Raw genomic sequence first — 11,403 nt, 5'->3', positions numbered from 1 at the left:
ACAATTCTTTATTAATAACGCAAAACCCCGCGTGCATGTAAGTGAATATAACTGAATCAGATTTAATCACGATACAGACACACCCTAGAAATCCAATGCTGAATTAATGTACGCAGATGGATCGATTAACACTATAAAATATTGTGGCCCTAACAATGAAGCTTAAGGTGGGGAATTTGCATATTATTCCCTGCATGGGAATGCCAAGACACTCGTTGTCGAAGTTCCGAATGACCGCATCTGACCTACAAAAGTGAGGGTCGCTGTATTGTGCAGCAAGTATGCCGTACTTCCTTGACATCAGTTCCTGAATCCGAGAACAAGTAGTGGACTGCCTGATACAGCCTGTGTCATCCCACACCAGACAGAGGTCGGAGACTGGCAGCAGCCGGAATAGAGAATTAGCGTCCCATGTGTAGGCTGCCGTTAACTCTACAACACGGACGGCTGCGTTTGTAATGGTGCCGTGACCCGCAAACATAGACTGGCGATGAATGGCGTTGCATTGTGCTCAGCGATGATTCGCGGTCCTGCACAACCCCGGATGACCAATGTCGGCGATTATGCTGGTGACCTGGTGGCCAGGGGGGAGGGAGGGAGGGCATCATTCCAATGTTTTGGAAAGGCACAGTGCTATTACTCCTGACGTCATGATATGGAAAATCCTCAGGTATATCTTCAGGTTGAGGCGTGGCGCCTTATATCGCTCCTGTCTAAAGCCTGTGTATCGGGAGAATGACTCATGCTTGCACAGTGACAGATGGTCTGAAGTGGGTTCAATCGAGTACATAGTTCTAATTTTCATCTGATAGAGGACAGTAGCGGACAGAGACGTTCAAAAAACAGGTCAAGAGAATGTTTTTGTGAATTGTTCTGTTTATTTCTTAAAGGCTTTTTTGTTTATTTATGTTTGTACAGTTTTGTATATGCTTTTAGTAGTGTGAATGATGCGTGAATGTGATCTAAAGTAAATATGTAGATTACTGTTCTGCTGATAAACGCTGTACGAACTAGCGTGAGAAATTTTTAAGACAGTGTGAATGCAGACGACAGGGAATTTTGTATCATAATATTTTAAGTAAGTTTATGGTAAAAGGAAAGCTCATTCGAGTGCAAATGAAAATAGTTAATAAACATAGTCTAAACAAAATATCAGAATGTTAAATATTTATTTCGGGAAAAAGTACAGTTCGAAATAGTGTTATTTGTTGATTGGTTAGTCATGAAAAGCGCAGACTAATGCAGGAGAATAACGTTTTCCTATTGGCCTTAAAGAAAACTGTCCAATCAGAACGGAGTATTCATCGTGCGTATTTTCCGTTGGAGATATAGAATGCTTACAGCAGTCTAACGGTCTAACGAGTCGGAGACAAGCATTTGAATGGGTACAGTCGTGTGTAGTATGAGCTCCGAAGGAAGTTATAGTTTGCCGGATTTAGTTGTGTTACATGTTTCAATATTGTTTTAAAGTGAAGGCATTTTATTCCGGTTTTTTTTTTTTAACTACGGACTTTTTAAGTAATTTTGTGTATGAGAAGAGACAGTAATTCCACGTGGCGTATTGAGCATATCGGAGACTAAAAACTTATGAGTGCGTTAGACACTGGTAAACATAATAGTATGGAGAGGATTTTCATTTAAGAACAATACGTGCTTAGTAGCTGTTCAGATTTCGGGAAATACGTTACCATAAACCTGATAACGTGAATGAAAGGGTTTGTGCATGAGTGTGTTAGGATTAGCACTGGCTTGGCAGTGAACGTGTAATTTTTGACTTAAGAATATACCAAAATTTGCCAGTATTTCCACCTTCCATTCAAAATTCAGACCTTTTCCCGATTCTTAGAATAGTTACGTTGCACGCAGCCTGGTGCGAGTTGCAGTACCGTTGGTTTCTGCTCGGCTTTCCTACCGGAGATATGCTGCAACGAATTTCACAGGTAGGTGCAGGTCAAATGACGGAAGAAACCGCGCCGCCGCAAGGCCACGGCTGAGGGAACTTTGGCGGCAAAACGGTACGTCACAGACGTCCTACGAAGTCATGGGTTTCACCTCGTGCGAAAGGTCTTGGTGTCATTTTTCAACAGCACAATGTTCGTACACACATACATGTGTCTCTATGAACTGTTTGCGTGATGTTGAGGTACACCTGCTTCCATGCCAGAAGAGGTGCAACGTCAGACTGACAATGGGTTCATACGGACAATTTCTTTCTAAATTTGGCTCTATTGTATACCTATTGTAACAAAATCACTTATCGTCTCAATCCGTGGAGTTTCATTTGGTTTCCTCCTCCCCTGGTCATTTCACTTTTTTTGGCAGGCAGTATACCGAATTGTAGCGGTATTATCACACGTCTTGCTAGAAACTGGCTTTGGCTGACCCTTAACTGGTGTCCCAGGATGAGAAAGTTCCGGTTGCAGAAAGGACATGTCTCACCAATGACCACCGTTTAGATGTCTGAAACGATATGCTGAAGCAGGGTACTATCAAGCAACAACCAGATGGTTCTATTTGTATTACAGTCACAGCAAACACATGCCATGGACAGGTAACGTTCGAAGCAGAAAAATGCAGCCAATGACGCGTGATAACAATATACTGAATTAATTAATTCTTATATCAAGCCTTGCAATAAACAGCCGGTCTTACATGAGATTAGTATTAGCTGTAGCATAAGTTTATCCTCATCACAATGGGTCTGGTTGGCGTATGTGGCTTGCTGAGGAAATTTACAAGGCTTGAAACGTTTTGTCTTAGTCAGTTAAAACAAAAACATGGTTTTTCTTGCACCTATACCCGTTCTAGAGCCGTTGGTGCCAATCAAAGATTATTTATAGGATCTGCCATCGTCGGGCAAGTCGGACAGAGCGATGTGTATCATTCATTATAAATTTTAATGGTCTTGACCACAACAAATTGTAATAACAACGATCTGATTATCGGTTTAGTTTGACTAGCAGCCATCCTCAGATCATGTTTTCGATAGAATTGGTGCCTAAGCTCAGCGCTGACCAGCCGGCCGGAGTGGCCGAACGGTTCTAGGCGCTACAGTCTGGAACCGCGCGACCGCTACAGTCGCAGGTTCGAATCCTGCCTCGGGCATGGATGTGTGTGATGTCCTTAGGTTAGTTAGGTTTAAGTAGTTCTCAGTTCTAGGGGACTTATGACCTTAGCAGTTGAGTCCAATAGTGCTCAGAGCCATTTTCTCAGTGCTGACCACAACAACGAAGCGTATCTTGTCGGTGTTAAATGGTTGATCAAAGCATGACTGTTAGCGTATAAAACCAACAGTAGACTGCCTTCTGTTGGTTTTATACACTAAACGCCATGCGTTCATTAACCATTTAATATTGACAAGTTATTAAAAAAATGGTTCAAATGACTATGAGCACTATGGGACTTAACATCTGAGGTCATCAGTCCCCTAGACTTCGAACTACTGAAACCTAACATAAGGATATCACACACATCCATGCCCGAGGTAGGATTCGAACCTGCGACCGCAGCAGCCCCGTGGTTTCAGACTGAAGCGCCTAGAACCGCTCGGCCACCACGGCCGGCTTCCTGTCAGCCGAAACCGGTTATCATAAAGTTTTAATCACATTGTATTCCGACGATGATCATTAAAATTTGCACTAAACATTATTTACACCGCCAAATCATTGCGCTAAGGTCTGAGTGGGGAGGTGTGGTCTTCAGGATGTTAAAATTATAGGCATCTGTGGTGGGTTAAAAGTAGGGGAATGGTGCATTTAAACCAAAACTGGTGTGAAACTTTGGTTGTCGTTTCGAAATGTCGTGTAACTGCACAAAACGTTTATTGGAACATTTTTTTCAGAGTAAACGGTGATAAAAGAGTTTTCTTACTAAAACGACACACATCTAGAAAATGTTTTCTGCGACTTACAGTTCGAAAAGTTAATAAAAGTGTTGGGTAGTGTGAGCCATACAAAAAATATAGGTTTTTAAATAAAAAAATTCTACTTCAAAAACAAATGTAAACTGTTTAGGTGTCTGAAGTAAATATACACTCCTGGAAATGGAAAAAAGAACACATTGACACTGGTGTGTCAGACCCACCATACTTGCTCCGGACACTGCGAGAGGGCTGTACAAGCAATGATCACACGCACGGCACAGCGGACACACCAGGAACCGCGGTGTTGGCCGTCGAATGGCGCTAGCTGCGCAGCATTTGTGCACCGCCGCCGTCAGTGTCAGCCAGTTTGCCGTGGCATACGGAGCTCCATCGCAGTCTTTAACACTGGTAGCATGCCGCGACAGCGTGGACGTGAACCGTATGTGCAGTTGACGGACTTTGAGCGAGGGCGTATAGTGGGCATGCGGGAGGCCGGGTGGACGTACCGCCGAATTGCTCAACACGTGGGGCGTGATGTCTCCACAGTACATCGATGTTGCCGCCAGTGGTCGGCGGAAGGTGCACGTGCCCGTCGACCTGGGACCGGACCGCAGCGACGCACGGATGCACGCCAAGACCGTAGGATCCTACGCAGTGCCGTAGGGGACCGCACCGCCACTTCCCAGCAAATTAGGGACACTGTTGCTCCTGGGGTATCGGCGAGGACCATTCGCAACCGTCTCCATGAAGCTGGGCTACGGTCCCGCACACCGTTAGGCCGTCTTCCGCTCACGCCCCAACATCGTGCAGCCCGCCTCCAGTGGTGTCGTGACAGGCGTGAATGGAGGGACGAATGGAGACGTGTCGTCTTCAGCGATGAGAGTCGCTTCTGCCTTGGTGCCAATGATGGTCGTATGCGTGTTTGGCGCCGTGCAGGTGAGCGCCACAATCAGGACTGCATACGACCGAGGCATACAGGGCCAACACCCGGCATCATGGTGTGGGGAGCGATCTCCTACACTGGCCGTACACCACTGGTGATCGTCGAGGGGACACTGAATAGTGCACGGTACATCCAAACCGTCATCGAACCCATCGTTCTACCATTCCTAGACCGGCAAGGGAACTTGCTGTTCCAACAGGACAACGCACGTCCGCATGTATCCCGTGCCACCCAACGTGCTCTACAAGGTGTAAGTCAACTACCCTGGCCAGCAAGATCTCCGGATCTGTCCCCCATTGAGCATGTTTGGGACTGGATGAAGCGTCGTCTCACGCGGTCTGCACGTCCAGCACGAACGCTGGTCCAACTGAGGCGCCAGGTGGAAATGGCATGGCAAGCCGTTCCACAGGACTACATCCAGCATCTCTACGATCGTCTCCATGGGAAAATAGCAGCCTGCATTGCTGCGAAAGGTGGATATACACTGTACTAGTGCCGACATTGTGCATGCTCTGTTGCCTGTGTCTATGTGCCTGTGGTTCTGTCAGTGTGATCATGTGATGTATCTGACCCCAGGAATGTGTCAATAAAGTTTCACCTTCCTGGGACAATGAATTCACGGTGTTCTTATTTCAATTTCCAGGAGTGTATATAATAGCCACGCACCTGAGGGCCATAAATCTACAAATGAATACACACATACCCAAAATATATAAAATTTTACTGGTAGTAGTACTTTTGTTATAACTAAAACAAACACTTAATTGTGAAAAACCATTTGTAAACATTTAAACCTTTTACTGTGTCACGCAACAACTTCTCATCATGGTGAAAATTTAAAGTTCGGCGCATTAATTTATTTGATTTGCATTATCCATTCTCTGTAATACATCAAGTGGATACTTCATGTTCTAGAGTGGACGTATTGTGTCGCTAGTGTTGTTGAATAACGCTGATTTTTAGTGACGCATTCGTGTGCTCACTCTACCATGTGTACGAATCTCCCTCTGATTGGCCTACATAATTACCTCGCACATAAAACATACAACTTTTTATATGACTGATGGCATGAGCTTGTCTGCCTGTGGGTGAATATTGTGTTTAGACATGGTTGTAGTTTTCATTTTGTTAGCAAATAAATGTTGAAGATTTGTGGTTTTAATATATATGAAATTTTGAGGAGAATTTTCAACTAACGGTTTGCAGGCAGGCAGTGAATGACTTTTCTAAGTTTTGTGGCAGTTAGCGTTTATTCAGTTTCATTGTCTTGTTGAGATTGTATATAAATGTGCTAGCTCATTCATTAGCTGTAGTTATTTGGAAACACAGTATATTGACGACATAATCACTTGTACATTGTTAAGTTTAAGGCTCCTCGAAGCCAGCGAGGGCACACCCAGATAGGAAATCAGAAACACAACGCAGAGAGCAGACATGAATGGTAGCGTTTAGCTTACTGGGGATCAGCAGGAACGCTGCAGTCCTGCGAATTGCAGACGCTCTTGGCAGCTGTCCCAGTGGAGAAGTTTCACTTCAGAGAATTAACCGGCAACTTCATCTACCGCCTAGATGCTGTTGTAAGGCATCGCAGCATAAGATTGTCACAAAAAGGCACGCCTTAGCAGACGGAGCAAACTTGATACTTGCCCCTGAGAATCGCAAAGTCAGTGGGTTTATACTGGCCAGAGTGCTACACCAGCGGTCCCCACTCACGAATGGTCTCACCGCGGGCCCAAGTGACGTAAAACGTTTGTGTTGCTGTCCATAAGAGGAAGAGCACTGATGTTCAGCTTTCAGCTGAACGCTGTTGTTACCAAACTTGGAGTTCGTTAATGTGAAGTCCAGAAGCATCCCTACTTACCAAAGAGGAAAAGAGGAGGACTCTGAATGTGGTTGGCCAAAGGCAACCTGGAGGCGCAGAGTCACTCATGAGATTGGCTGAAGCCTGTAAAGTGCCGGTGGATAGGTGGGCCGACTACAGAAAGGGAGAGATATAGCACGGCTACAATCCTTTAAAAGCCGGTGTTTTTGTATTCAGAGACAGTTCTCAATCAGATTATTGGAGCGCCAACTCCGTCTCGCTCGTTGTCGGTGTCGGTAAGCTCCGATAAGTCTGTTTCCCTCACTTGGAGTGGTGCTCTCAAAGTTTGCAATTAAAATGCTGCTAGTGTTCGCTTCTTCTGTTAGCGCTCAGGCACTTACTTCTGTTGTGCAACCAATTCCACCCTTTGCTTTTTCTAATGTTTACAATTAGCTTTCAGTGTCGTAATTAGTTTGATTGCAAATAGACAGTGTTTATCAGACCGCCAAAGTCCGCAGCTCGTGGTCGTGCGGTAGCGTTCTCGCTACCCACGCCCGGGTTCCCGGGTTCGATTCCCGGCGGGGTCAGGGATTTTCTCTCCCACGTAATGACTGGGTGTTGTGTGCTGTCCTTAGGTTAGTTAGGTTTAAGTAGTTCTAAGTTCTAGGGGACTTATGACCATAGATGTTAAGTCCCATAGTGCTCAGAGCCATTTGAACCAACCAGACCGCCAAATATCCTTGAGTCCCCTGCTGAGAGCATCCTATAGAATCTTAAAATCCGCAACTCTCGTAGGTGCCTTGTGAAGAGCTTAGTGTTACTGCAAAAAATCCACCTGTCTTCAAAGGAAGTTTGTCTTTCTGCATTTGCTCCTACCTGCTCGAAAATTCCAGACCAACCTACAGACTCCTGTCTTCCCCACATCCTGCAGTAGGACACAACAAAAAGTTTTTCTATAACACGGTGCTTCTTTCAGTAATAGTGGGCGAACTTTGTGGCTACTCGTTCCTCCTTTTCATTATTACAGAATTTAATCTTTAATCATACCTGTCACAAATAAATATACACGTATAATAGCATATGTGTCCATAGTATAGAATATTTATAGTCTAATTATATTTGGCTGCCCCAGACAGTCCACACACCAGCTTAAAATACAAATTTTAAAAGTAATGAGAACTGATGTTTCTGTTTTTACTTTTATGTTCAGTTTGTCAGCTGTTTCTGTGAATAATAACGCCTGAAGCAGAAAAGGGATAAAAATTAGATGCAGTTCAGATAAAAATGTTGTGGTTGCAGTGAAGATCTGTGGAGAATGATTTTCTATAATGAAGCTATATTTGGGTCATCTGTTCACAGCCAACCATATATAGTACTGTCTTAAGTATAACTTAAAGCAGGATCGTAAAGATATCTTAATAAGTGTTAATTGCATTAATAATTAAATAACGTGATTTGAAACAAGCATGGTCGCTGTAGACACCTTCATCAGCATGATCGCGTAGTTGCTGATTAACACTGAAGAAATGTGTGAAAAATTGCTTTCTGCGATGACTAAAATGGCATTTAATAATTAATTTTAAATTTTAATGCTTTGTAGAGATCCAAAAAGTGTTTAGTACTTATCACTTGAGAATTGCAACAACATGAATAACACATATGACTGGTATGTACTTTATACCGCAGATTAGGTTTATAACAATACTAGTGGATGAAAAGAATGTGGCGCAGTATTTTTACAGTATTACTCAAGGATTCATGGGAATGTCTCAAGAGTTTACATAAGACTGTTTGAATTTTTCCATCATATTCAAAAGGTGTCTTATTTTCATTCAAAAGGTCCAAGGAGTTCCGTATACTCACTCGAAAGGAAGTAAGGAAGTTCAGCGTGTAACGAATCGTGATCGTGGAGGTCACTGGAGACAGAACACTCAGCTGAAGATTGCCCATTTACACCGCCTATGTTGGACTAGCAGCGGAAGGTATTTAAAGCTTGTCGGGGGACGAGGAAAACAGTGCAGTCGTTGTCGTAACGCTGAAACAGTCGTTTAATGAACGAAGTAAGAGCATATGGACTATCAGACCAATTGTTTGATTGGGTTGAAGAGTTCCTAGATAACAGAACGCAGCATGTCATTCTCAATGGAGAGAAGTCTTCCGAAGTAAGAGTGATTTCAGGTGTGCCGCAGGGGAGTGTCGTAGGACCGTTGCTATTCACAATATACGAAAATGACCTTGTGAATGACATCGGAAGTTCACTGAGGCTTTTTGCAGATGATGCTGTAGTGTATCGAGATGTTGTAACAATGGAAAATAGTACTGAAATGCAGGAGGATCTGCAGCGAATTGACGCATGGTGCAGGGAATGGCAAATGAATCTCAATGTAGACAAGTGTAATGTGCTGCGAATACATAGAAAGATAGATCCCTTATCATTTAGCTACAAAATAGCAGGTCAGCAACTGGAAGCAGTTAATTCCATAAATTATCTGGGAGTACGCATTAGGAGTGATTTAAAATGGAATGATCATATAAAGTTGATAGTTGGTAAAACAGATGCCAGACTGAGATTCATTGGAAGAATCCTAAGGAAATGCAATCCGAAAACAAAGGAAGTAGGTTACAGTACGCTTGTTCGCCCACTGCTTGAGTACTGGTCGGCGGTGTGGGATCCGTGCCAGATAGGGTTGATAGAAGAGAGAGAGAAGATCCAACGGAGAGCAGCGCGCTTCGTTACACGATCATTTAGTAATCGCGAAAGCGTTACGGAGATGGTAGACTCCAGTGGAAGACTCTGCAGGAGAGACGCTAAGTAGCTCGGTACGGGCTTTTGTTAAAGTTTAGAAAACATACCTTCACCGAAGAGTCAAGCAGTATATTGCTCCCCTACGTATATCTCGCGAAGAGACCATGAGGATAAAATCAGAGAGATTAGAGCCCACACAGAAGCATACCGACAATCCTTCTTACCACGAACAATACGAGACTGGAATAGAAGGGAGAACCGATAGAGGTACTCAAAGTACCCTCCGCCACACACCGTCAGGTGGCTTGCAGAGTATGGATGTAGATGTAGATGTAGATGTAGAAACGTTGAGAATAATGCGACGTTCAAAAGGGCATGGCCATTGATTTTCTTGCCAAGGGTGGAAGCATTTCCGAAATAGCTAAGTCTATCAATGGTTCGCGTGCTGCCGTGGTTAACGCATACCGTTGATGTCAATGTGGTGCTATCCAAAACCGGCGCCGAGGCAACGTTACTGCAGCTCGAGCCATAGATGAATGACCCTTGGTCTCAAAACCATTACCGTAGATCCACGTCTCATCACCGGTTATGGCTGCGGAGATGTGTACTGGCGAATAAAAGTGCAACTGTTGAGCAACATACCGTTCAATGCACCAAGGGGCTACCAATAGAGTATCCACAACGACGTTCAGCGAACGTTATTGTGTAAGGACCTCTGCCACAGGCGCTGGTTCACGCACCCATGCTGCCTGCTGTTCAGCGACGAAGGCTGGAATTTGCACGCCAGTAACAAAACTGGACGTCCACAGAGTGGCAACAGGTGGCCTTCTCAGATGAGTCACGTATTATGCTCCGTCGGACAGATGGCTGTTTTCATGTACCGCCTGAAACGTCTGAAAGCAAACAACCTGCAACAATCGTCGCAGCCGGCTGGAGCGGCCGTGCGGTTGTAGGCGCTACAGTCTGGAACCGAGCGACCGCTACGGTCGCAGGTTCGAATCCTGCCTCGGGCATGGATGTGTGTGATGTCTTTAGTTTAGTTAGGTTTAATTAGTTCTAAGTTCTAGGGGACTGATGACCTCAGAAGTTAAGCCGCATAGTGCTCAGAGCCATTTGAACCATTTGAGCCAATCGTCGCAAGGGTTCAGGCCGGAGGAGGACTGTTATGGTCTGGGGAATGTTTCTGTGGCATTCCCCGAGTGACCTCATCATTCTGGAAGGCACAATGGATCAATACAAGTATGCACCTATCCTCGGAGACCATGACCACCCATACATGCAAAAAAATGTTCAAATGTGTGTGAATTCCTAAGGGACCAAACTGCTGAGGTCATCGGTCCCTAGACTTAAACACTACTTACAAGGGAACCTCCCCATCGCACCCCCCTCAGATTTAGTTATAAGTTGGAACAGTGGATAGGCCTTGAAAAACTGAACACAGATCAATCGAGAAAACAGGAAGAAGTTGTGTGGAAGCATGAAAAAAATTAGTAAAATATACAAAGTGAGTAGTCCATGCGGAAGATATGCAACATCCAGGAACATGTGAGCTCAGAAGTGCCTGGTACCGTGGTTAGCGTGAGTAGCTGCGGAACCAGAGGTCCTTGGTACAAGTCTTCCCTCGACTGAAAATTTTATTTTCACAAGGTTATGATCTGTCCGTTCGGTCATTGACGTCTCTGATCACTGCAATAAGTTTAGTGTCTGTGTTTTGCGACCGCACCGCAAAACCGTGCGATTAGTAGGCGAAAGGACGTGCCTCTCCAATGGGAACCGAAAACATTTGATCGCAAGGTCATAGGTCAACCGATTCCTCCACGGGAAAACCCGTCTGATATATTCTATACGACACTGGTGACGGCATGTGCGTCACATGACAGGAATATGTTGTCGACCCACCTAACTTGTACACTTAGCGAATGGGTAAATAGATTCTTCTACCTTGCCCGATTTAGGTTTTCTTGTGGATGTGATAATCACTCCAAAAAAAGTGATGAAAACATAAGAGTTTGTCACATAAACTAAAAATAAAAAATTAAACTTTTCACTCG

The sequence above is a fragment of the Schistocerca cancellata genome, chromosome 4 (assembly GCF_023864275.1).
Source record: "Schistocerca cancellata isolate TAMUIC-IGC-003103 chromosome 4, iqSchCanc2.1, whole genome shotgun sequence".
NCBI lineage: Eukaryota > Metazoa > Arthropoda > Insecta > Orthoptera > Acrididae > Schistocerca > Schistocerca cancellata.
Note: the sequence above shows the minus strand (reverse complement) of the source record.